The following is a 5,402-nucleotide window of genomic DNA, read 5'->3' as shown; positions in this document are numbered from 1 at the left end:
GGGTTACCAAGTCAACCAGAGTATGAAATGATGACTGTATATATTGAGACGTGACCTGCTTATTTCCATTTCATGTTTTTTTAGTTTTCTTAAATATTTGCATCATGTAGTATAATTCATTGATGATTTTCTATCATTCTTATATTTTGTTCGTCTTTTGTCAAAATATTTGAATTTTTGCAAAACCAGTGTTCAATAATGAATTTATCCACTTATTGAGTTGTGAACTCATTGTGTTGTTTTCATTCTTTTGAGAGACTCGGGATTAGGTGGAATTGAGGATTTTTTTTAATTCTTAGAACGGAGCAATGAATAAAATTCGGGATTGTTATTATCTTCTAGGTGAAGGTTAAATAAAGTCTTGATGTTTAGTTGATGAATTGAGAGTTTTGTAATTATGAGATTTCTTTCCTTTAGGTCGAGTTTTATTTCAAGTTGAGAATTATTTGTTTATATCTAGTTAATTGGATTAATGTTGATTTTTAGGAATTATAAGAGAATATTTATTGTTGGTGTAAGTTCAATGAAGAGATTATTTTGATGGTCTTTTGATGAAAGTATATTTTTGGAAGATTTTTTCATATATTTAGTCCGGCTCTAATATTCCTTTTAAGTTTGGAAAATTTGGGTCGTGACAGAATGGTATCAGAGCTTACGTTGTAGGTCCTAATTAATTTTGGAGATGGTTAAGTAATGAAAGAAAAATATATTGGATTTTGATGCATCGAAATGAAAGTTGATGTTTTATTTTAAAGTTTGATCGAGGAAAATATGAATATTATTGGATCAAATTTAGTTATATAGGTATATGATTTTAGATTCATGGATTACATAATTCCTTTTTGTTTAGTTTTCCTAGAGATAAAGGAATTAGTTCAGCTTAGTTGGAGGCATGTTTTACATATGTGACTCATGAAAATATTATCTGATAATTTATGCTATTATGATAAGGAATATGTTAGGGATTAGTTATTGATGATTATTATGATTAAACTTTCATGCTAAATGTATTTATTTTTGGTGATGTTAGGTTGTGATGGCACTTGATGTGAGGGATTATTATTTGAGATTTATAGAAAAGAAATTTGATGGTTTATTTTGAGATGTTATAGTAGATAGTATGCCAACTCAGTTGGTTAAAAATTATAGAAAATTCTATATGTATGAATTCTAGTTAGAAAATAGAAGTACAAACTTTATAAATGTGAAAGATTATGAATGCTATTAGATTTGATTTTTTAGGGAATTACATATATAGCTTGCGTAGCATAATATATTACTTAAATATTTGTCTATGTACATAAATTGAGTGTTTCATAAATTAATGTTACTGATGATTGTTATTATGAATTATGACACTATTCCTTGATGACACCAACTAGATGACAATGCATTGATAGACTTCACAAATTTTGTTTGGTGAATGAGATAGTCTAATCATAACTAGATCAATTTGTGGTGGCCTCTTTGATGATGTATGAATATTTTTCAAGAGTTGGCATGGGCAAAACAATATCTGAGGATTATTTATGTCACGTTATGATAGAACTAAAATTTTATATAAAGTGAATTTTGATTAAAGATTGTTTATTTTAGTTTGTTAATATATTAATAGTTTTCAATGTCTCTGGACCAATGTTGAATGTGTGATTTATTTTTAGTGTTCTAACAAGTGCAAGATAGAACACCATGAGTTGAAGAACACTCAAAAATGTTTTTGCAATGTTTGATATATGACAAATTTTCGCATAATTGAAGAAATGTGAAGTTGTTGGAGAGTATTTCTTGCTTTTGTACCCAATATATTATTTTAGTATAAGAATTTTGATGCTAGCCCACTTAGGTTTATGGTGTAGATGTTGAAAATGTATTAAGTTGTATCATATTATTTCCCTCTTAGTCATCATGTAGCACCTAGTGCAAACTTATAAAGTTATGACTTTGATAATAGCTTTCAATTGCTTTTACCGTATATTGAAAGGCGATTTATCCTGAATGAGAAGTGCAAAAAGGCTTGTTGTGAAAGGACTGATTTGTTTATGCACTTAAGTTATGATCAGTAGATTTTATTAGTATACAATAATTTTCATATGTTGATCTTTAAATTATTGTTTACAAAAGAGGAATATGTGACTACTCGGGTTTTGATTTAGTTTACCTGAGCAAATGACTAATATAGAGTTATTAGAGTGGAATAGCGGGAGCATGACTTGAATACATTCGATAGTCCCAATTATATATGTAAGATATAATTTTTTTTTAATTGGAAATTGGAGTACAACTTATTTGAATGTGAAATAAATGGATAACAGAAAATAATTGATCGAAATGCTATTAACTTCTATCATAATTATGGTTCATTAGGAGTTAATGTGTTGAAATGAATTTGGTTAAAGATATTTATTTTGATATGCCATTTGGATTAACAAATGCACTACTTGCCTTCATGTATTTAAGCATCAAAATTTAGGCTTTAGTCAGATCTATTTAGAAAGTATTATTGATGATATATTAGAATGCTTTAGAATTAGAAGAAGTGTAGGGGACAGTCGATAATTTTTTGTGTGTGTTTGATAGAAGAGAAATTATTTGTTAAAATTGAAGACATGCAGATTTTTACGAGAAGTGTTGGCCATCAGTCTCTTACTTACCTAATAGTCTAAAGATGGATCTGGATTAGGATGTAATTAAGATAAGTTTATCTTTTTGGTCTTATGACTCGTTGCATGAACTTTTGTTCTTAAGTGGTTTCGTTGATATTAATAGCTCTAGATGTCTTGATGTTGGGCAAATAGGTAAATTATTTTTGATTGACCGACAACTGGAAAATAATTAATTTTTGAGTAAATAAAAATTAGTTGATGTATATTATAATCTTTATGATTACTTGATTTGTAAAGTATACTGATACTTCAAGAGATTGTTTTAGGAGTTTTCTTATAAATGAGAAATTGAACGCATAAGTAGCTATTACTTTGAATTCCTTTTCATTGAATATTTGGAAACTTTATCAATGTGAGAAGACAGGTGATATCTACGTTTGTCATAGGAGCCTTTTGTTAGATTTAATCTAATAAATCTATTTGTGGGCACATATGATTAATCAATGTGTATTGCTATCTTTCAGGATAACCCACTAAAGTGATCAATTAAGTTGGGTTAATGTGTATTTAAATATAATCATGGGGTTATATGTGCAGATACCAGGTTGTAATTATGATTTATTGAGGGGCTAAATTACAAAAGTACAACATCTATAAATAAGGGGTTATGGTCCCTAACCTAGGATTACACTCTCTAATTCTCTTCACCCCCATCTAGAGAGAAAAATTCGGATTTAGAGGAACCCTAAAGTTATAAGATCATCAAAAAACCCAAATCAAGTTTTCTTCTATGGATTCAGATATAAGCTTCCGCTCATTTATGATTCTTATTAATATCTTTGAATTAATCATGACTATATGGTTTTAGATCTCAAGTTTTGGTTTAGATCTAACAAGTGGTATCAGAGCCACCTTGATTAATTCTTAGGGATTTAAGTTTTATTGGGTTTTCTAATCTTAAATCTCTGGTTAAAAGAGCCACCTTGATTAATTCTTAGGGATTTAAGTTTTATTGGGTTTTCTAATCTTAAATCTCTGGTTAAATATTCAGTTTTGTTTTTCGGATGAACAGTATTTTTTTTGTTCGGATGAACAGTAACGAAAATGTTTCGGATGAACAGTAAAGTTTTTTGTTCGGATGAACAGTAACGAAAATATTTCGGATGAACAGTGAAGTTTTTTCGGATGAACAGTAACTGAAAAACTCATTTTTTCGATTCTAGATCTGTTTTTTATTTAATGGCGGCGGTTTCAGTTTGAAACCCTAAGGGTTCGTGCGTGAAAACGTGGCGAACATTAAGGAGGTGGTTACCTCAAATTTTGGCGAAGCGGTAAGCTTCAAACGAACCTCGTGTTCGTTCAATTTTAACCGAGCTTCGCGTTCAAACGAACTTCGCGTTCGTTCTCAAGTGAGCCTCGCGCTCAACGAACTTCGCGTTCGTTCTAAAGTGAGCCTCGCGCTCAGTTTTCAGTCGAACCTCGCGTTCGTGCTTCAGTCGAACCTCGCGTTCGTGCTTCAGTCGAACCTCGCATTCGTATTTAAGTCGAACCTCGCGTTCGTATTTAAGTCGAACCTCGCGTTCGTGCTTCAGTCGAACCTCACGTTCGTGCTTCAGTCAAACCTCGCGTTCGTACTTCAGTCGAACCTCGCGTTCATCTTTTTTTTTAACGAACCTCGCGTTCGTTCTCAAGTTGAACCTCGCGTTCATTTTTCAAACGAACCTCGCGTTCGTTCTCAAACGAACCTCGCGTTCGTGCTTAAGTGAGTCTCGTACTCAATACAGTCGAACCTCGCGTTCGAAGTCAAGCGAACTTCGTGTTCACTATGGTTAAGCCTCAGCTTTTCATGGGTCCACTTTGGTATACTTAATTTATTCAATTAAGTTATGGGCCCTAATTAAGCTGTGAGACCCCAATTAAGTTTTTTTGAAATTCAGTTGATTTAAATTAAAACTTTTTAATTTAAATCTAATTTGGTTTTTAATCAATTATTTAATTCAAATATTATGACACTAAGGTATTAAGGTTGTCTCTCACTCCAATTGATTAATTGAAACAAGAAGTTGCCAAAGTAACCTCTCTTGTGTAGATTGTTCATGAGGAATGTGAGATGTTTGTGTGTATGCTTTCGTGTAAATATTTAATCGGCCCAAAGGAAGGTTAATATTTATTTAGACTGTATACACATCTGCGATGATAAGCGTGTGACAATTATAAGGTTTACATGTGAATAATGAATCGATCCAAAGATAGTTTCATTATTTGACATGAGTTATTGTCAATGTTTGATCATTGCAACAAGGTATCACTTACAAGTTAATATTACTGTCCAAAGACTTGATATTAATGTTGTGCCGGTATCTTGGATGGGGATTGTCATTATTTGAATTTTATTGATTATGGTTATTGATGTGAGCATTTTTGTTTTATTTCAGCTAATGCATCTGCTGCAACAATTTCTGCTAACATCAACTCAATTCCCATGCTAAATGGGACAAACTTCAAGGTTTGGAAAGAGAACATATTAATTGTTCTTGGCTGCATGGATCTTGACTATGCATTAAGAACTGAACAACCCCAACCTCTCAATGCGGATAGCACTCCTGATGCAAAGAAGGAGCATGAGAAGTGGGAGCGTTCAAATCGCATGAGTCTTATGATCATTAAGCGCGGCGTTCCGGAAGCCTTCAGGGGCATAGAATCCGAAGGGATTACTAAGGCTAAAGATTTCCTTGCCGAAATTGAGAAGCGTTTTGCGAAAAACGATAAGGTAGAAACAAGCACGCTTTTAGCTCGCTT

This window comes from Asparagus officinalis, chromosome 9, assembly GCF_001876935.1.
Source record: "Asparagus officinalis chromosome 9, Aspof.V1, whole genome shotgun sequence".
Taxonomy (NCBI): domain Eukaryota; kingdom Viridiplantae; phylum Streptophyta; class Magnoliopsida; order Asparagales; family Asparagaceae; genus Asparagus; species Asparagus officinalis.
Note: the sequence above shows the minus strand (reverse complement) of the source record.